The sequence below is a fragment of the Lactuca serriola genome, chromosome 9 (genome assembly GCF_051521515.1).
Source record: "Lactuca serriola cultivar US96UC23 chromosome 9, Lser_US96UC23_V15, whole genome shotgun sequence".
In the NCBI taxonomy this organism is placed as follows: Eukaryota; Viridiplantae; Streptophyta; class Magnoliopsida; order Asterales; family Asteraceae; genus Lactuca; species Lactuca serriola.
Genome location: NC_136416.1, coordinates 86800643 through 86811398, shown reverse-complemented (window position 1 = coordinate 86811398; position 10756 = coordinate 86800643).

Sequence of the window (10756 nt, the reverse complement as noted above, 5' to 3'; positions counted from 1 at the left end):
CATTAATAGGAGCTCAACGATAAAAAGACAGACGAAAATGAACTTCGGATGATAAAGTTATGAATTTTTAACGGACTTTACCTATGCATGCCTGTTAAAATATAACTTTAAAAATAAATTAAAAATTAGCCGACGGAGTCTAAACAAAAGTTATAGAGTACGTCTCCACCTATGCGTGGATATAAAGAATATCGAAAATGGAGCTCGTATGCAAATGTTATAGAATTTAGAAGTTGGAAGAGGCTGCTGCGAGGGTGAGTATGCCCTGCGTAGATGAAGCATACGCCCTGCGGTCTCAAAATACTTGGCATTGAAACGTCCAAGTCGCCCCATCCAAACCTCACCATCTGTCCCTTCGTACGCAGAGCATGAATGCACAACGTACCTCCGAGGTACGCCCAACATACCAAGGACCAGATTCCCTATTAAAGGGGTGCGAGGGTTGCCACTTTTACTCACACCATCACCCTTCTCTCTCTCTCTCTCTAACCTCTCTCTAAAACCATCCAAAAGACCTAGTAACTTCTAAGTTCCAGAGGAAAGCCCCACAACATCGGAAGGCTCCAAGAAAAAGAGCTTTTCGGCTCGGAAGTTCTTCCCCCACAAAGCCCGGTTCTTAGCCAAACCTCCCGGTAACTAAGTTATGCTTACCCTACTTTAAGTATAGCTTATGTTTAAGTTTATTATCGTTATTATGAACTTATAAACAATATATATATATATATATATATATATATATATATATATAATATAATATAATATAATATAATATAATATAATATAATATAATATAAAAGGTGTTATTATAATATCCTTTAACTACTCGCGGTACGGGGAATCTGGTTTGAAGGGTTGCATAGGATTGTTGGATTTCAGAAGTGCTATAATGCTAAATTGGTCATGCCCTCCGGTGTTTCATGTATGGCCCCTATCTGTATATAGTGGTTAAAAACTATTGTTTACCACTTATAAAACAATGTCATTCGTAAATAGTCGCAATAAATATTAGACTAAAATCTAGCGGTAATGATACTAGGTTTCGTTAAAGGAAAATACAATTATTAAAACGAAGCGTTGCTCGAGTTGGGAATCATCACTTTAACAAGTGAGTGCATATTTACTTTCATCTTACACATAGATATGAAGTATTTAATATAAATTACGTGTTATGTGTGAATATTATTTGTGTTCCTAATATCTATGCTGGATGAACAATTTATCCATGTTTTAAATGATTTAAAGTTTATATGTATTTTATATCTACGAATATATTGGGTAGGATGAAATAGTTGATGTGAGATGAAATAAAATGATGAGAGGCCTCAATGTTTAAGTTGACTTAGTCATCTAGTGGGGTATAGGTGACGACAACAGACTATTCTAGAGAGTCTAGTGGAACGCTGGCAAGCTCGCAACCTGTATGTGTTTGTGAACGATGTGTTCACTAGTGTACTCCATCCCCCTCATGGTTGCCTTAGTGACATATATTGCTGAGGAATCCACTAAGCAATATTGTCATCCCGATGATGATCATTAGGCTAGGTCCTTTAATTTAAATGATTTAGGGACAGAAAGTGAGGATAACAGGAACAGGTAATTGGGTTAATTGATGTGATGAAATTAATAAACTTAATTATTATGGGTTAAAAACCCTATGTGCTCACCAGGTTCCTAAGCATGGCCCATTCGGTTTCTTGTATACAGGCAGTGGCAAGAGAGCACAGGAGTGATGATCTGATGAGAGATCAATGGATTATTGGCCACTAGAATAAATAGATATTGTAAGGCATATGTTGTTTCTGTTTATGCATTTGATTTGTATTGACAATGACATCCCAAGGATTTTAATATAATGGAAACTAAGTAGAATCGTTGGCCAAGCTAAACCGCCAGTGGTTGGAAGGAATAACCAAGATGGAGGGATTGACAGGGATGGGTGTATGTATAAGAACTTTTTTAGTGCTAAACCACTGAGTCTTTCCAGAAGACCAAAACTAGTAGAGATTATAGACTGGATCTCTGAAATGGAGATGTTATTTGAAATTTGCAACTATAGTGACAAACAAAAGACCGTCTTTGCAGTCAGAATACTGAAGACCAGGGTTTTAAGCAGGTGTAAGTTGTTGGCATATACGATGCTATGAGGAGAAGCCATGAGGATGTCTTGGGAAGCCTTCATGGAGCAGTTGAGGATGCAATACTACTCGGAGGTAGATCTGATAGACCTGAATAATGAGTTTCAGAACCTGCAGAGAGGAAACATGAGTATTGATGACTATGCCACCACATTCACCGAAAGGATGAAGCTTTCCCTACTTGGTGCCTATTGAACTCGCAAAGATAGATAAGTTTGCTAACGGATTTCCATCGGACTTTGACCCAACGGTCAAAATGGAAACTACATTGAAAACGGCTATTGGAGGAACTAAGAATGTTGAGGCCAACTTAAGGGAAAATGGTATTGAGAGAGCTGAGGTTGGTGAGAAAAGGAAGTTTGATGGATCTTCAAGGTCCAACAAGAAGAGCAAATTCTCGAAGTCCGGTTCAAGGAAATTTGGAGGAGGAGGAGGAGGTGAAGCGAAGTGGTACGAGAAGTGCAAAAAGAAGGTCTGTTATGGGTGCAATGAAGAAGGACATATTTCGAGGGAAATATGGTAAGGAGGTGACATATTTTAAGAGTGGAAATGATGGAAACTATGCCGATGACTACACATTCAACAAGAAGGTCTGTTATTGGTGCAATGAAGAAGGGCATATTTTGAGGGACTGCCCAAAAAAGAAGGAGGTGGCAAGGCCTAATGCTCCACCGAGGCCAAAGGTGAGAGATTTCCAGATGACCTTGGAAGCCACAAAGGATGCAACAGATGTCGCTTCAGGTACCTTTCTTGTAAGTCGATTGCCTGCTAATATATTGTTTGATTATGGAGCAAATTGCTCCTCTATATCTCACAAATTTGGTAGAAGACTAGCATTGCTTGTAGATAAACTTGATAATGCTCTATTGTCAAAGTTGCCAGTGGAAAATTCCTACCTGATAGCAATTGCATTAAAAACGTCGTCATCAACTTGAACGGAAACGAATTCCACAAGGATCTGTTACCCACTGAGTTGAATGGTTTCAACATCGTACTGGGAATGGATTGGTTTAGCGCCAATGATGTTGAGATATTGTGCAAGAAGAAGATAGTAAGAGTAAACCCACCTGGAAAAGAGTCATTTATGGTGTACGGGGACTAACATAGAGTAAATACTGGATACATTTCCCTGATAAAAGGCGGAAAATGCTTGTCCAAAGGATGCACATCATACTTGTCATTGGTAATCGATGCAAAGAAGGAGAAGAAAGAAATACAAAGAATACTAGTGGTGTGTAACTATGCTGAAGTCTTTCCTGAAGATCTTCCTGGATTACCTCCTGATAGAAAAGTGGAGTTTCGAATAGACTTGTTACCAGGATCGACACCAATAGCAAAAGCACCATACTGATTAGAACCGACAGAGATGAAGGAGCTTATGATGCAACTTTAGGATTTATTATAGAATGGTTTTTTTAGACCTAGTTCATCACCCTGGGGAGCTCTAGTGTTCTTCGTGAAGAAGAAGGATGGAAGCATGAGGATGTGCATAGAATATAGAGAGCTGAATAAGGCAATGGTGAAAACCAAGTATCCATTGCCAAGGATTGATGACCTATTCGATCACCTGTAAAGTTCAAGCTATTTCTTAAAGATCGATCTTACATCAGGATATCATCAACTGAAAGTAAGAAAGTAAGATATTGAGAAGACCACATTCAGAATGAGATACGGACGCTATGAGTCCTTGGTTATGTCATTTGGACTAATCAATGCTCCAACTGCATTCATGGATTTGATGAATAGGATTTGTAAACCATTCCTTGATAAATCCGTTATGGTGTTCATAGATGACATTCTAATTTACTTAATGAGCCAGCAGGAGCATGGCAAGCATCTACAAGAAGTATTAGAAGTTCTGAAGAAGGATAAATTGTACGTAAAGTTCTCTAGATGTGATTTTTGGATTCGAGAAGTCCAATTCTTAGGTCATGTGGTTAACCAAGAGGGAATAATGGTTGACCCAACAAAGATTGAAGATGTGATAAAGTGGGAACGACCAAAAAGTCCCATGGAGATTCAAAGCTTTCTAGATTAGCTGGATATTACCAAAGATTTATCCAAGGCTTTTCTTTGATAGCTGCTCCATTGACAGATTTGACCCATAAAGGAGCTACATATACATGGATTGAGAAACATGAAGAAGCATTCGAGAAATTAAAGAAGAAGTTGTGTGAAGCACCGATTCTTTCTTTACCTGACGGAGTTGAAGACTCCGCAGTCTATAGCGATGCATCTGGAGTTGGGTTAGGTTACGTTTTGACCCAGGGAGATAAGGTGATATCATATGCATCTCGACAATTGAAAGAGCACGAAAAGCACTACCCCACTCATGACCTGGAATTGGTAGCAGTAGTATTCACATTAAAGATATGGAGGCATTATCTTTACGGCACGAAGTGAAAACTTTTCATTGATCATAAGAGTCTCCAGTATCTCTTTGATCAAAAGGAATTGAACATGAGACAACGACGCTGGCTAGAATTGCTCAAGGATTACAACTGTGGGATACTTTAGCACCTTGGTAAATCAAAAATATCATAGCTGATGCTCTAAGTCGAAAGGTAAACTTGGAAAGAAAATGGCCGAGAGCGTTAACAACTGAAGTTGTCTCAACGATTGTGGAAATCATCAAGAAAGTTCAGGAAGAAGCTTTAGAGAAAAATAACCAAAAGGAAGAACGTTTAGGCAAAACTTTGGTGTTCAGTACAAATAATCTAGGATTGAAGGTATTCCAAGATAGGATTTGGGTACCTAAGATGGGAGAAATAAGAAATCTTATGATGGAAGAAGCTCACAAGACCATGTACTCGATTCATCCCGACAACAATAAGATATATAGGGATCTAAGTGTTGGATAAGGTGTCTAAGTCCATAACTATTTCGGGCTTGTACTTGACCCGACCCGGCATGGTCCATTTGGGTTGCATGGCACCATGCAATTGGATAGACTAAATGAGAGAAATAACACTTGGAGATTATTAATATATTATAAGTTCTAATATATTAATAATATTATTTAATTAGTTGATCAAAGAATTAATTTGGAATTAATTAAGTGATCAAAGGATAACTAATTAAATATATGGGTTGGTTATGTAAATCATCCATATCTTGTATAGTGGGCTAAAAGGATCCATGGATTATCAAGTTGGGTTCTACCCATAGGATGCTCCATGGATGCTCCATGGGAGTTACAAACCCATGGGTCATGGAAATGAAGAGTCATGACACATTAGGGTTTACATGGTGTAACCCTAGATGTGCCAACACTATATAAGAGTCCCATTCTCCACAAAATTGGCTACACAAGCAACACAAGTTGAACACTAAGAAACTAGAGGGCTTGGCCGATTTTGAGAAGTGTGTGTTATCTCAAGAGTCTTTCCAAGAGCATTTGGTGTTGTGTGAAGCATTTGAGGCATCACACTTGGGGTGCTAGGCTCACAAGGTTTCAAGGAACACAAGCAACAACAAGGTAAGTTATTCTATCTATGATTCAAGTTAAAATTGTTCCCCATGTATGCTAGATAGCAATATAACCTTGGAATTCAACTTTGCATGATAATTAGACAAACATAGATCCAAGGTTATTAGGGTTGCATGTACACTTAAGAAGTGTTAGAATGCTCAAAACCCATCAGTGGTATCAGAGCCTAGGCTTGTTTGTTTGTTATTTGTGCTTAAAAGTTGAAGAAAGTCGAAAATCTTGCTGTCTGACTGATGGACTCGGCGAGTCCATGGGGAGGACTCGTTGAGTTCATGTGTATCTTCAACCTACTCGGCGAGTAGGTTTATGCACTCGGCGAGTAGGGTCGACAGAGTGTAGAATTTCGACTTGAGTTGCTGAAAATGGATTAGAATCATTACCCTAAAATGTTTTGGTACTTGAAAACTTGTTTTAGAAGGTGTAATGTCTTTTCTAACTCATTTACAACAACTAGTTATCAAAATTACAAAGATTAAATGTGATTTTGATTCTTGAAAGTGTTCATATTCATATTCTTGTTCTTATGATGTTTAGATGATCATAGGAATTATTTGTAACCTATGTGGTAGATTAATTCATGATCATAATGTGTTTTAATGGAGTCCATAACTTGTCCTCAAGTTATGGAAAACCAAAAGTCTCTTGGATTAAAAACCATTAAAAGAACACAAGAGTTAGGAAAAATGAAAAGTCCTCATTTTATTACTCTAGTAAACTCATAAGTTACAAGAAATGAAAAGTTTTGAAAGTTTACAAAACTTGCCCTCAAGTTTTGGAACAAGTAAAGTTAAGTTAAAACTTTAGTTCCAACCCCTAGAATTTTAAAAGTTAAAATTCAACCCTTATACTTATATTATTATGATTTAATAATTATATATATATGTATAAGAACAAAGTCGTCTTACCGCTAGTACGCCTCATTCACGAAGCCGGTCTATAAGGTGGGTATAAGGTTGTTGCCTATAAAATGGTGACTTAATGGGTGTCCACTCTCACCCACCGCTTGCTTGATCGGTGGAGGGTCGTTAGCCGAACGGGTAAGACAAGGACTTATTAATTCTCATTCAAAGTATGATGAATATTATAAAGTAACTAAATGTTTTATTAAATTCCCAATCTTAGTTACTTTAGGAAAAATGTGAATAAGGTGCTATTCCATGAAATTACACTTTACACTTTGATTAAGTCGTTGGTGGAGCGTGTGTGGTTAACCGGCACACTAACTTGGACTTAACAAGGTAGGTAAAGGGTGACTTAGGGTTTATTATAGTATCGATGGAGCGTGTGTGGTTAACCGGCACATCGATTGAGTGATAAACTTTAAGGGTACCAAGTGATTTGCATGGTTACTTCACACCTCGTTTTGTGATCCTCGGTATCCCAGTCACAAAACTTGGAGGGCACACTCGAGATTGAAACATGCCTTTGAAAAAGTTCATTGAATCTCAAAGAATCTAGGAATTTCTAAGATCCATTCAAAAACCTAATACTAAAATATTGCGGTTTTCGTGGTGGAAATTGGTGAATCGTCATTCACCTACCTTTCAAATATGATATAGCTTAGATTACGGCATACCTCTTCTAAGTTATATTATATTGTGATTGGATCCTAGCCTTAATACTACATTTGGGTGTTTTATTAAGGACTCTCTTATATCTAAACTAATCTTGTCCTCTTTCCTTCAGATGTCTTTCAACAATGCTTCTGGCTCTAATCCTAATGGCTCCTTTACCCTTATGAACTTGTGTGGGAAAGTCACCTTTGATGGATCCAACTTCAATGAGTGGATCAGAAACATCAGGATGATTACCCGCTACGAGGACAAAGAATATGTCCTTGACAAGGAGCTTAAGGAGATTGATGAGTCCACTGCAACTCCTCAGGAGATCGCTGAATTTCGGGCACATGAAAGGGATGCTACGAAAGTGGCTTGCATCATGATGGCCACGATGACAGCGGAACTCCAAAAGTCTTATGAGGATTTCTACCCTTATGAAATGCACCAAGATTTGATGGAAAGATACCATCAAAGTGCAAGACAAGAGAGGTATGAAATCATCTGCTCCATGATAACAACCATGATGAAGGACGGGGAATCCGTCACGAGCCACATGCAGAAAATGCAAAGGTATGTGGATCGTTTGCTGAAGCTTAATGTGAACTTCCCGGAGGATCTTGCAATAGATATTATTTTGCATTCCTTACCATCGTGCTATGATCAATTCCGCATGACATATCACATGAACAAGGAAGAAGTCACCCTCAGCAAACTTCAGGGACTTCTCAAGACCGCAGAATCAGGTCTTAAGGGGAAGTCGGTTGCTATCACTCCTAATCAAAACTCTACTCCGGTTTTGGCAATTGGGAAGAATCGATGGAGGAAGAGAAAGAGATCTTCGAAGGGTACCAAGGCTCGGACCCTTGATGGCTCTTCTTCAAGTGGAACCAAGAAAGGTTTCATTACTCCTTCTTCTGACCCAAAAGAGGCTAAATGCTTCTATTGCCATGAAAAAGCTCATTGGAAGCGGAACTGCCCAAAATACCAGCAAGATGTGAAGGATGGGAAAGTTAAACCCAACCATGCAGGTATTTACACTATCATTTCTAATAACTCACCCCATTCTAATTCTTGGGTCCTTGATACCGGGTGTGGTATTCACATTTGTTGTGACTTGCAGGGACTAAGAAGAAGTGAGGATGTGGAGCAAGGAAGGATAAACTTGATCATGGGGAATAGGAAAGCTATACCTGTTACCAAGATTGGAGTTTATACTTTATCGCTAAGTAGTGGGTTTAGTTTAGATCTGAATAAGTGTTGTTATTCGCCAGGAATGGCAAGAAATATTATTTCCTTCCATGCTTTGTACAAACAAGGGTTTACCTTTTCATTTAATAATGAAGTTGGTTCTATTGATGCTTTCTTTAATAATATTCTTTATTTTAAAGCATTACCTTGTGATGGTGTGTATGAAGCTGTATCTGTTGTTGATAACTTAGGAAATAATGTTTTGTGTATTGATTCTACTAATAATAACTTGGATAAAGCATCATTATGGCATTGTCGTCTTGGACATATAAGCAAGAAGCGCATAGGCCAACTCCAAAAGGATGGAGTCTTGGAGTCGTTTGACCTAAAGTCAGATGATAGTTGCGAATCATGCTTACTTGGAAAAATGACAAAGTCACCCTTCACAGGTTCGTGTGAGAGGGGTGAAGGTTTGTTGGACCTTATACATACGGATGTGTGTGGACCATTCAAACATGCCACAAGGGATGCTAATCGTTATTATTTGACTTTTACTGATGATTATAGTAGATATGGATATGTCTACTTGATCAAGCATAAGTCAGAGACTTTCGAGAGGTTTAAGGAATTTAAACAGGAAGTCGAGAATCAATTGGGCAGGAACATTAAGATGCTTCGATCCGATCGTGGTGGTGAGTATCTTAGTTCAGAGTTCCTCGACTATCTAAGGGAATGTGGGATAGTCTCACAATTGACACCTCCCAGGACACCACAGTTGAATGGTGTGGCTGAGAGGCGTAATCGAACCTTGCTAGATATGGTTCGTTCCATGATGAGTCGAGCTACGCTACCAATCTCATTCTGGGGGTATGCCTTAGAGACTGCCGCCCATATTCTTAATCTAGTCCCTACAAAGAAAGTTGCCAAAACTGCTCACGAGATGTGGACTGGTAAAGTACCTAAACTAGACCACATCAAGATTTGGGGTTGCGAGGCTTTCGTGAGACGCGAGACTCATGATAAGCTCGAACCTCGAAGCGAGAGGTGTATTTTCATCGGTTACCCACAGCGATCCTTTGGTTACCTCTTCTACAGACCTAGTGACAATGTGGTCTTTGTAGCAAGAAGAGGTGTCTTTCGAGAAAGAGAGTTTATAAGCCAAGGAGACAGTGGGAGGCAAATTGATCTTGAAGAAATTCAAGAATCAAGCGGTGAAGGAACTTCAAACTCTAGCCCTCAACTTGAGGAGGAAACTCCTGTTGAGCCAATTGACAAATCTGTACCTCTGAGACGTTCCACGAGAGTTAGGAGTGCACCTGAGCATTACTATGGATTCCATATTACTGCAGAAGGTGAGACACTTATTAGTGATGAGACACTAGTAAGTCAAGATGACCCTAACAGCTACGAGGAAGCCATGGCAGGCCCCGAGTCTGCTAAATGGAAAGAGGCTATGGATAGCGAGATACAATCCATGTATGACAATCAAGTTTGGAACTTGGTTGAAAATGTACCAGGTCGTAAGACAGTAGGGTGCAAATGGGTCTTCAAGAAGAAGACCGACATGGATGGTAAAGTACACACTTATAAGGCTAGACTGGTTGCAAAGGGCTTCTCTCAAATTCCTGGAGTGGATTATGATGAGACCTTTTCTCCGGTAGCCAAGATTAAGTCTATTCGGGTTCTGTTAGCCATAGCTGCATTTCATGACTATGAAATATGGCAGATGGATGTCAAAACCGCTTTCCTTAATGGAAAGTTGGCTGAAGATGTTTACATGAGTCAGCCAGAGGGTTTTGTCAGCAACGAGTACCCTAATAGAGTGTGTAAGCTTGAGAAATCCATTTATGGATTGAAGCAAGCACCTCGCAGATGGAATCTTTGCTTTGATGAAAAGGTCAAGGAATTTGGCTTTTCTAGGAGTGAAGATGAATCTTGTGTGTATGTCAAGGCTAGTGGGAGTATAGTCAGCTTTTTGGTATTGTATGTGGATGACATACTACTCATAGGAAACGACATTCCAACCCTGCAGGAAGTAAAATCCTGGCTTGGGAAGTGTTTCGCTATGAAGGACCTTGGTGAAGCTGCCTATATTCTTGGGATAAGAATCTTGAGAGATCGGAGTAAAAGACTAATTGGACTTAGTCAGAGTACCTACTTGGATAAGGTGCTGAAGAGATTCAGCATGCAGGATTCCAAGAAAGGAGAGTTACCCATCCAGAGTAACACCAGATTGAGTAAGACACAAAGCCCTAGCACTGAGGCTGAGATAGCAGAAATGAGTCGAACACCTTACGCTTCGGCTGTAGGATCGATCATGTATGCTATGACGTGTACTCGACCCGATGTAGCTTTTGCCTTGAGCATAGTTAGCAGGTATCAGG